General features: G+C 41.8%; 1 protein-coding gene across 2 annotated transcripts in view; it reads right to left on the bottom strand.

Moving 5' to 3' along the window:
- The window catches only part of LOC110522748 (plexin-B2), a 245,207-nt gene extending 235,908 nt beyond the window's left edge, over positions 1-9,299 (bottom strand). The window contains exon 1 of one of the 2 annotated variants that reach the window (XM_036968737.2): positions 8,606-9,299. The gene's annotated coding sequence lies outside the window, so the exon portion shown is untranslated. The remainder of the gene's footprint in view (positions 1-8,605) is intronic. The other variant, XM_036968738.2, reaches the window with a different exon arrangement.
- Between the last annotated feature and the right edge of the window lie 2,770 nt (positions 9,300-12,069).

Below are 12,069 nucleotides of genomic sequence, written 5' to 3'. Positions count from 1 at the left end.
TGCAAGCAAACACAGTCACAGCCCAGCTGAGCTGCCAGCTGTTGGAGAGGAAGTGTGAGAATGAATGTGATCTCACCTTGTGGGCCTGTCATTACTACAACGGCTTTGGTATCAGCTGTAACAGATCTCAAGAGTCAGGGGTGGTGGAGGGGACGGGGATAGAAAGGCAGGGGCTTTGTGGTGTATAGACATGTACTGTATAGCTGTGTTACAACCACTAACCCAAATGATCTGCTCTAAATATAGTAAATAACATGAAAATAGTTCAGTGAACTGTCTTTCTTTGTGCACGCAGTCTGCTTTTTCGTGTTTTTGGATTATCCCTGATTTTGCAAGAGACATTTTTATTTACTGAGCTTCTAAAGTGATTCACCATGAAGCATAGGCAGCGACATGACAGAGCCAGAAGGGGAGAGGTTAGGAGGCCAGCGTTTGGGACGGTGCCCAGTAAGGCCAAGGGCATTAGGACAAGGGGTGGCAGCAGCAAATGCTAAGAGATGAGATCACAGAAGCACCTCAGCATGATGCCGCCTCATCACAGGAGAATCCACCCAACATAAAAAAGACGATCTCCAATCTGAAGGAAATCGCTATTCTCCTGAGCCTGAATTAATGCAAAATCGACACCCCCATAACCATACCCTATTTCTCACCCCCGCCACAATATAAAAGGTGTAGGCCTAGTTCTGACAGACAAATAAGAACAAGCCAGGCTAACATCAGCCACCTAGCCATATATTGTACACATGTAATAGCATGGTATTTGATGTTTAAAATTCTGCGCCCATTTTGAAAAGGATATATGGAACATTTGGGGTCATCATCATGAGATGCTCTAGCAGTACAGCGACTGGGTTTGGGCTGCATTGGGGTAGGGTGGTGATGACGGGCTTTACATAGCTAACCAGGATTAAGGCTGTACTTTATAGAAATGAAAAGGACCAAGAGGTTATGCCTACTAATTCTGTAGAACGCATACAAAGAGACAAAGGATGGATAGATTTAACTACATTTGACCAGCCGGAAGTCTATGAAATGAAGTATAGCATATCAGCAGCAGACCAGCAGGACAAGAGACTAAACTATCTGGATAGAGAGATGCTGTATGATTTATGCCTACGCTGAACAGTTGTGTCCTCAGATGGCGAGTACATATAAGGGAAGCTATGAGCAATTAAACAAGTCACATAGGAAAGTTTCTACATTTTGCAATGTTGGATTTCACAAGACCAAAATAAGTGCAGTGGAATGGACATCACAAAAAATCAATGTACAAAGCTAACACCAACCATGACTACAGTGGTACAATATTCCAAGATTTATTACGCTGTTTAGGCATGTTGTAATGTCTGCTATTCCCTGAGTTTTTTTATAACTTGCGTTAGATACATAGTATGAGCTTCGATTTGACTGACGAGAATTACAAAACCCTCAAAACCCTATGAGAAATGTGGCATCTTCAAAATGAAAAGAGCATATGTAATGAACAAGTGTGGTATGTTTGTATTTTTCACGCTTGTGGGGAGCAGGAAAAATAATTTATCCCTGACCGGTCGCTCTCCTCCCCTCCACACAGATAATGTGTCTATTTATTCAGGGAGGATGAGATAATCCCTGAATGAGGCATTGTGGGTCACAGACAGAGAGACAGAGAGACCTGGTTTTAGGTTGCCTCACTGTGTGTTCCTTTGAGCAGATGGCCCTTATTGGAAACCCAGACTTGCTGTGTCAGGAGTTCGGGCCGAGTGACACCGCCCCCCACAACAACAAAAAAAAACTACCAACCAACTATGCCCACCCGACCACCCTTCCTGATTCCCCTCGAGTGGAGTAACCCCGACCCGGACTAATCAATTTCCACCACGACAACGTTTGTTAATGTCATTTAATGGGGATAATCCCCAGGAGATGGAGCATCCCATGTACAGTAGGTCTGTATGTGAGGGGTGGGTGGCTCAGCGAAATGGAATCAAAGGACGATTTAGACAGACAACAAGGCTATACAGTGAGAGAGCAGAGCAGAGGGCCGGGGCCAGAGAGACACAGACTCACAGCACTACTCAGGAGATTCGAGGAGGACATGAATGGGACGACTATCTACATGTTCTCCACAAGAAAGTTAAAAACAAACAGTACCAATCAAAATACATAATCACATGCCGACTCGGAGGCAGGGAAGTGTTTCACATGGTCAGGCTCAGCGAGATTGCCTGTATGAGACTGTGTGAGAGATGTTTCTTGTGGAGTCGTGATGACTAATCAGCTATTCTACAGTTTACAGGCTGCCAGGACCATTATTCTGTCTTCACATGTTACTGTGAGAAGGAGACAAGCAGAGAACAGCCTAGTCAAATTAGACATGTCTCCACAACCAACGTAGTTAATCACAGCATGGTTTACTACACATGCAATACTAATGAAGCCTGTGAAGGTAAATGCATTCATGAAGTGGTCATCATAAGGATCTAGGCAAATGCCTTCTTAGTGAACTGTATAACTTCATAGTGCATGGATCACTTTGTACAAATGAATGAGATACAGTGCATTCGGGAAAGTATTCAGACCCCTTCCTGTTTCCACATTTAGTTACGTTACAGCCTCATTCTAAAATGGATTATCTTTTTTGGGGTCATTAATCTAGACACAATACCCCATAGTGAAAAAGAGAAAAAAGGTTTATAGAATTTTTTGCTAATGATAAAAAATTAAAAACAGATACCTTATTTAGATAAGTATTCAGGCCCTTTGCTATGAGACTTGAAATTGAGCTTAGGGTATCCTTTTTCCATTGATCATCCTTGAGATGTTTCTACAACTTGATTGGAGGCCACCTGTGGTAAATTCAATTGATTGGACATGATTTAGAAAGTCATACACCTGTCTATATAAGGTCCAACAATTGACAGTGCATGTCAGAGCAAAAACCAAGCCATGAGGTCAATGGAATTGTCCGTAGAGACCCAAGACAGGATTGTGTCGAGGCACAGATCTGGGGAAGGGTACCAAAAAATGTCTGCAGCATTAAAGGTCCCCAAGAACACAGTGGCCTCAATCATTCCTAAATGGAAGAAGTTCGGAACCACCAAGACTCTTCCTGGAGCTGGCCGCCCGGCCAAACTGAGCAATCGGGGGAGAAGGGACTTGGTCAGAGAGGTGACCAAGAACCCAATGGTCACTCTGACAGAGCTCCTGTGCTCCTCTATGGAGATGGGAGAACATTTCAGAAGGACAACCAACTCTGCAACACTCCACCAATCAGGCCTTTATGGTAGAGTGGCCAGATGGAAGCCACTCCTCAGTAAAAGGCACATGACAGCCAGCTTAGAGTTTGCCAAGGCACCTAGGATTGAACTCTCTGGCTTGAATGCCAAGTCGAACATCTGGAGGAAACCTGAATGGAGAAAGGTGAACGGCACAAAGTAGAGAGAGATCCTTGATGAAAACCTGTTCCAGAGAGCTCAGGAACTCAGACTGGGATGACGGTTCACCTTCCAACAGAACAACAACCCACAGACAAGACAATGCAGGAGTGGCTTTGGGACAAGTCTCTGAATGTCCTTGAGTGGCCCAGTCAGACCCCGGAGTTGAACCCGATCGAACATCTCTGGAGAGACCTGACAATAGCTGTGCAGCAACACTCCCCATCCAACCTGACAGAGCTTGAGAGGATATGCAGAGAAGAATGGGAGAAACTCCCCAAATAGAGGTGTGCCAATCTTGTAGCATCATACCCAAAAAGACTGAGGCTGTAAACGCTGCCAAAAGGTGCTTCAACAAAGTACTGACTAAAGGGTCTGACTACTTACAGTACCCGTCAAAAGTTTGGACACACCTACTCATTCAAAGTTCTCTTAATTTTTACAAATGTTCTACATTGTAGAATAATAGAAGTAATCAAAACTATGAAATAACACAATTGGAATCATGCAGTAACCAAAAAAAGTGTTTAACAATCAGTCAACAGTCACCTGGAATGCATTTCAATTAACAGGTGTGCCTTGTTAAAAGTTAATTTGTGGGGGCCTCCCGGGTGGTGCAGTGGTTAAGGGCGCTCTACTGCAGCACCAGCTGTGCCATCAGAGAATCAGGCTTTCGTAACCGGCCGCGACCGGGAGGTCCGTGGGGCGACGCACAATTGGCCTAGCATCGTCCGGGTTAGGGAGGGCTTGGCCGGTAGGGATATATATCCTTGTCATCTTCGCGCACCAGCGACTCCTGTGGCGGGCCGGGCGCAGTGCACACTAACCAAGGTTGCCAGGTGCACAGTGTTTCCTCCAACACATTGGTGCAGCTGGCTTCCGGGTTGGATGCGCGCTGTGTTAAGAAGCAGTGCAGCTTGGTTGGGTTGTGTATCGGAGGACGCATGACTTTCAACCTTCGTCTCTCCCGAGCCCAGGAGTTGTAGCGATGAGACAAGATAGTAGCTACTAACAAATTGGATACCATGAAATTGGGGAGAAAAAGGGGTAAAAAAAAAAAAAAACATTTAAAAGTTAATTTCTGGAATTTCTTTCCTTCTAAATGTGTTAGTCAATCAGTTGTGTTGTATAGGCATATTTGGTAAAAGACCAAGTCCATATTATGGCAAGAACAGCTCAAATAAGCAAAGAGAAACGACAGTCCATCATTACTTTAAGACATGAAGGTCAGTCAAAACGGAAAATGTCAAGAACTTTGAAAGTTTCTTTTTTTGCAGTCGCAAAAACCGTCAAGCACTATGATGAAACTGGCTCTCGTGAGGACCGCCACAGGAAAGAAAGACCCAGAGTTACCTCTGCTACAGAGGATAAGTTCATTGGAGTTACCAGCCTAAGAAATTGTAGCCCAAATTAATGCTTCAGAGTTCAAGTAAAAGATACATCTCCACATCAACTGTTCAGAGGAGACCACGTGAAATCAGGCCTTCATGGTCAAATTGCTGCAAAGAAACCACTACTAAAGGACACTAATAATAAGAAGAGACTTGCTTGGGCCAAGAAACACGAGCAATGGGGTTAAACAGGTGGAAATCTGTCCTTTGGTCTGATGAGTCCAAATTTGAGATTTTTGGTTCCAACCGCTGTATCTTTGTGAGACGAACGGATTATCTCCGTATGTGTGGTTCCCATTGTGAAGAATGAAGGTAGAGGTGTGATTGTGTGGGGGTGCTTTGCTGATGACATTGTTGGTCATTTATTTAGAATTCAAGAATTCACACTTCAGCAGCATGACAACCACAGCATTTTGCAGTGATACGCCATCCCATCTGGTTTGCGCTTACTGGGACTATCTTTTGTTTTTCAACAGGACAATGACACAACACACCTCCAGGCTGTGTAAGGCTATTTGACCAAGAAGGAGAGTGATGTAGTGCTGCATCAGATGACCTGGCCTGCACAATCACCCGACATCACCCCAATTGAGATGGTTTGGGATGAGTTGGACCACAGAGTGAAGGAAAAGCAGCCAACAAGTGCTCATCATATGTGGGAACTCCTTCACAAGTCTGTTGGAAAAGCATTCCAGGTGAAGCTTGTTGAGAGATTGCCAAGCATGTGCAAAGACGTCATCGAGGCAAAGGGTGGCTACTTGTAAGAATCTCAAATATAAAATATACACTGCTCAAAAAAATAAAGGGAACACTAAAATAACACATCCTAGATCTGAATGAATGAAATATTCTTATTAAATACTTTTTTCTGGGGCCAGTCCATAGCATCAATGCCTTCCTCTTGCAGGAACTGCTGACACACTCCAGCCACATGAGGTCTAGCATTGTCTTGCATTAGGAGGAACCCAGGGCCAACCGCACCAGCATATGGTCTCACAAGGGGTCTGAGGATCTCGGTCATGCTGGAGGATGTTGCAGGCAGCAGAACATTCTCCACGGCGTCTCCAGACTGTCACGTCTGTCACATGTGCTCAGTGTGAACCTGCTTTCATCTGTGAAGAGCACAGGGTGCCAGTGGCGAATTTGCCAATCTTGGTGTTCTCTGGCAAATGCCAAACGTCCTGCACGGTGTTGGGCTCTAAGCACAACCCCCACCTGTGGACGTCGGGCCCTCATACCACCCTCATGGAGTCTGTTTCTGACCGTTTGAGCAGACACATGCACATTTGTGGCCTGCTGGAGGTCATTTTGCAGGGCTCTGGCAGTGCTCCTCCTGCTCCTCCTTGCACAAAGGCGGAGGTAGCGGTCCTGCTGCTGGGTTGTTGCCCTCCTACGGCCTCCTCCACGTCTCCTGATGTACTGGCCTGTCTCCTGGTAGCGCCTCCATGTTCTGGACACTACGCTGACAGACACAGCAAACCTTCTTGCCACAGCTCGCATTGATGTGCCATCCTGGATGAGCTGCACTACCTGAGCCACTTGTGTGGGTTGTAGACTCCGTCTCATGCTACCACTAGAGTGAAAGCACCTGCCAGCATTCAAAAGTGACCAAAACATCAGTCAGGAAGCATAGGAACTGAGAAGTGGTCTGTAGTCACCACCTGCAGAACCACTCCTTTATTGGGGGTGACTTGCTAATTGTCTATAATTTCCACCTGTTGTCTATTCCATTTGCACAACAGCATGTGAAATGTATTGTCAATCAGTGTTGCTTCCTAAGTGGACAGTTTGATTTCACAGAAGTGTGATTGACTTGGAGTTACATTGTGTTGTTTAAGTGTTCCCTTTATTTTTTTGAGCAGTGTATTTTGATTTGTTGAAAACTTTTTGGTTACTACATGATTCCATGTGTGTTATTTCATAGTTTTGATGTCTTCACTATTATTCTGCAATGTATAAAATAGTACAAATAAATAAAAACCCTTGAATGAGTAGGTGTGTCCAATATTTTGACTGGTATTGCATGTAAAATGTGATATCAGTTATTTTTAAGTTTTATACATTTTGCAAAAATTTCTAAAAACCTGTTTTTGTTTAGTCATTATGGGTTATTGTGAGGAAATTGATGAGGGAGAAAAATATGCAATCCATTTGAGGATAAGGCTGTAATGTAACAAAATGTGGAAAAAGTCAAGGGGTTTGAATATTTTCAGAATTCACTGTAGGCTAGCTCTCGAACACCCTTCTCCATTAGCTTCCGCCGCGTGTGAACTACAAAGCTGTGTTTTAACGTTTAGAAACGTCAATAATCCTTGTTTGCCAAAACGGTTTTTGAAACATGCCGATATGCCCCAGATCTTTCACATCAGTGAGAAATAATCTTTAAAATAAAAAAGACACACTTACTGTAGCAGATTTGCACAGATCCATTTGCTCTGTGTGCCTCCAGTTGACAAACTACACTTCCTCCCCAGTTAAGCTTACACACAGGTTTTAAGAGAGTGCTGATTAATTAGCACAGGTGGCCACCTCTGTCTTTTGTAAACAAGTACTGTAACATGGATATATGGCCGTGTGGGAACACCCTAAACCCATAAAGGTGTGTAGTAATTTAACCTTTTTTTAAAAGTATTTCTTGCTGATATGAATGATACCTTCCTTATATGTTGACCAAACTGACTCGCACATGCATCCGCATGCGCCATCGATTTTGTCTATCCCCACCAGATGCGTTCATGACTCGCAGGAATACTAAAACCAACTGTGAACCAACTATATTAATTTGGGGACAGGTCGAAACACACATTAAATATTTATGGAAATTTAGCTAGATTACTGTTGCTAGCTAATTTGTCCTAGGAGATAAACACTGGGTTATTATTTTACCTGAAATGCACATGGTCCCTTTTTTGCTGGATAATTTTAGAATTTTTACCCATTTTGAGTCACACGAAATTGAGTGTTCTCTACTCAGACAATTAATCCACAGATAAAAGGGGAAACCTAGTTAGTTTTTTAGCGCCTGGCTACGCAGACGCACCTTGACGTGCGGAGCAGTGTGGGTGAAATCATTGAATAACATGTATTTGTACAATTATTTTGCAACGCTCTCGCACGCAACACTTGCGGTTTGGGCTGCATGTTACGTTTTCAAAACCGCACCTACCACAAGCGATGCGATTTAAGATTCATTACGAGAGTCGGGGCTCTTAACCAAACTCCCAAAGCAGATACTATTGTCAATAGGCGCTAAATGTAGTTAGCTATGAATGGGTTAAATGTAGGCTAGACTGTATCTACTCATACAAGTGCATGTGCTATGGGCGGTTTAGCAACTAGTACTGAGTGACTACAGAAATCCATTTCGTGTTTAAACTACTCAAACAAAACTCAGGTTCACCATTCATAAAGCATTATTTCCATACAGTTGCATCACTTCATAATGCTGGAGGAAAAACATTTAATCTGACAAAGACAATACTTCCAATCAATATGTAACCTACATTTATATGTGAATTCAAGGGATACGTTTTCTGAGGTTTCAAGACAAATGTGCAAAACATGCGTGTCTCATCGTGTCATGTCTGTTGTACAGCGGCGCTATTATCGGAAGTAATACATGTACTACTATCATCGCAATTGTAAATTCAGCAGATGTTTACGCAGCAAATGAGTATACAGCCAGCTATATTCTAACTGACCCGAAGATGTATTTGAATTCGCTTCTAAAATGTATAGAATATAAAAGACAGACTGGGTCCGTTGCTGTAGCGGGAGAACACCCGTCAAACTCACCTTGGAAGAACAGTATAGTTGCAAAAACACAAGCCGTTGGGTTTCAAAGTCCCCCTAAAAATGTAAAATAACCCCCAAGCAAAATGCATGTAAAGTTCACATTTTACTCTTCCTGAATTCGCGCGGAAAGGGTTACAGAAAGGCACTGTTCCTTAGAAAATACAGTGGGGCACTGGTTGACAATTCCTACGGAAAGACGACACTCAACAAGAGTCCAGAAAATAACAGGCACTTTCTCCACGCCCAGGTACAGGATCACATGATGATTCCAGGTGTTTCTTCTCGAACTCTGGCTAAATTGGCAATACACCTGTGAGATCCGCTCACATCCGCCTTGAGTGACATTGCATTTGAGAACCATGACATTATAGTGGGGAATGCGTGGAGAGGAAGAACGCAACATCGACCGGGACGAGAGAGGAATTATTCTCCTCCCCCTTCCAAAACGCAAAAGACTGTATAGTTCACTGACTGCCAGGCAATGGTTACAAAATATCAAGAAAAGCGAAGGAGCAAGTAGTTTAATATGGTATTCGGTCGCCACCGGCTTCAAATCATTGTAATGAAGGGAAGGTATTGAAATAGCTCATGCATGCGAGTTCACATTCAGTTAAAAAATAATATTGGAACAGATACCGGATAGGTGCAGTGAAATGTGTTGTTTTACAAGGTCAGCCACAGTAGTACGCTACCCCTGGAGCAAATTATGGTTAAGTGCCTTCCTCAAGGGCACATCGACAGATTTTTCAATTTGTTCGTTTTTGTATTCCATCCAGCAACCTTTTGGTTACTAGCTCAACGCTCCAACCTCAAGAAGGATACCTGCCGCCCTATGCCCAGTATGGCATAGTTGTCTTAACCTTGATGCTTATTTCAAAATCTTAAAGTGGTTTTATTTTTTTAATCTGTTGCAGATTAATGTCTAAAGGAAGATTATGGCCGTTTTATTCCTCGGATGTAAAAATGTATATTCTAAATCCAACCAACGATTCAAACCACCCAAAAGCATTTGCTTGTCCAAACTTGTCCCTAGGGTCATGGGGGACCATGGTTGATAATGATAACTGCCTCATGATGTCATAAATCAACTCTAATGTCTTCAAGATGGAGGTCATGATAAATCAAGTATTTATGACTATGACATAGCTTATTCTTTGCAGTTTCAAGGGCAAATCCAATCACATACAGTACCAGTCAAAAGTTTGGACACCTACTCATTCCAGTGTTTTTCATTATTGTCACTATTTTCTACATTTTAGAATAATGGTGAAGACATCAAAACGATTAAATAATATAATGGAATCATGTAGTAACTAAAAAGGTGTTAAACAAATCAAAATATATTTTATATTTGAGATTTTTAAAAGTAGTCTTTGCCTTGATGACAGCTTTGCAAACTCTTGGCATTCTCCCAACCAGCTTCAAGAGGTAGTCACCTGGAATCCATTTCAATTAAAGGTGTGGAATGTTAAAAGTTAATTTGTGGAATTTCTTTCCTTCTTAATGCGTTTGAGCCAATCAGTTGTGTTGTGACAAGGTAGTGGTGGTATACAGAAGATAGCCATATTTGGTAAAAGACCAAGTCCATATTATGGCAAGAATAACTCAAATAAGCAAAGAGAAACGACAGCCCATCATTACTTTAAGACATGAAGGTCAGTCAATCTGGAAAATATCAAGAGCTTTGGAAGTTTCTTCAAGTGCTGTAGCAAAAACAATCAAGGGCTATGATGAAACTGGCTCTCATGAGGACCGCCACAGGAAAGAAGACCAGCCTCAGATTTCAGCCCAAATAAATGTTTCCATATGTGTTATTTCATTGTTTGATGTCTTCACTATTATTCTTGTGTACACCAGCCAGGTCTCATAGACTAGACATAAAGAAATCCAGGGTACTCAAATTAGTATGATATGTTACTTTTGGTATGGTTACACAAGAAAGATGGTTACTTAAGGCAAAATCAGGGTGGTTGGGTGGGTGTATTACGCGACTTTCTATCAACCCAAAGGCTGCGAGTTTGAATCTCATCATGGATAACTTGTGCAAATGTTTAACTACTTACAACTTTTAAGCTACTTTACAACTAACCCAAACCCTTTTAGCTGTACCTTCCCCTGACCCTAACCTTAACCCTTTTAGCTAACCCTTCCCCTTCCCCTAACCTTAACCCTTTTAACTAACCCTTCCCCTAACCCTAACCTTAACCCTTTTAGCTAACCCTTCCCCTAACCCTAACCTTAACCCTTTTAGCTAACCCTTCCCCTAACCCTAACCTTAACCCTTTTAGCTAACCCTAACCTTAACCCTTTTAACTAACCCTTCCCCTAACCCTAACCTTAACCCTTTTAGCTAACCCTTCCCCTAACCCTAACCTTAACCCTTTCAGCTAACCCTGACCTTAACCCTTTAACCTAACTCCTAAACCTAACTGCTAATCCTAAACCCTATTTTAGCTAACATTAGCCAGAGGCTAACGTTAGCTATCTAGCTAGAATTCGTTACATATCTTAAGTTTAGCTAATTTGTTACATATACCGCATTTTGAAAATGTGTAATATATTGTACGTTTTGAAAATTCGTAACATTATACGAGTTGTAATTTGTAACATATCATATGAAATGGGTGATGGACACAAATGAATAGATACCATACAAAACATAACATATTATACTAAATGGAGTGTCTTAGAATTACGCACATCACCTGATATGTTTTGAAACATTACATGGTGTTGTAACACTATTTAATCAATTGTAGTGCAACACCTTGCCAGGGACTGGGAGCACTAACAGAAAAGGTTGAAAACAGTAGTTTGATGTTTGAGTTCTGTTTAGTGCAGAATTAGATACATTCTCTTTTGTTGTCCTTTCCTCTCTCTAAAACATCTAAAACTGTTGTGGTGCCCTCAAACCCTGTATAATGCAGAGTTAGATATCTTCTTCTGGAGTATTGTAATGTTCAATGTTGATTTATGCAACAATCCACCTAAGGTTTTACAGCAAACATAGCAAGATTCTGTATTTGCCTCTAGTATTAAAGTATGCACATGTGGGAATGGTTTGTGTCATCATTAATGTAATTGTGTCTAAAGGTTTTGATATCCGTTCATCCTGAATCATTACACCTCATAGCACAACAAGCTGCTTACTACTAATATATAAGTACAATTTTATTTATTCAAACATGCTTATAACATTGTGTAAAATAATAATAATGTAAAAAAAATATTGAATTACCCACAATCCTATGAAAACAGAGCGAAGTGGCAACATAGGAAGTGCAAGGAGATTGAAACCAGGCTTCAAATCAGTTAATTCACTCTCTTAGATCTATGTTTATCCTCATAAAAGATAGTAACATTTTTAGCAACATATTAAGCAGGATGTTTTTGGGGAGTAAACTGAAATGAACAAATAATTGAAACGACCTGCGTTCATTAAGTATAAATTGGTTGTCATTTTT

Source organism: Oncorhynchus mykiss, chromosome 4 (genome assembly GCF_057628025.1).
Source record: "Oncorhynchus mykiss isolate SJ-2025 chromosome 4, ASM5762802v1, whole genome shotgun sequence".
Taxonomy (NCBI): domain Eukaryota; kingdom Metazoa; phylum Chordata; class Actinopteri; order Salmoniformes; family Salmonidae; genus Oncorhynchus; species Oncorhynchus mykiss.
Note: the sequence above shows the minus strand (reverse complement) of the source record. Positions and strands in the feature narration are given on the sequence as shown.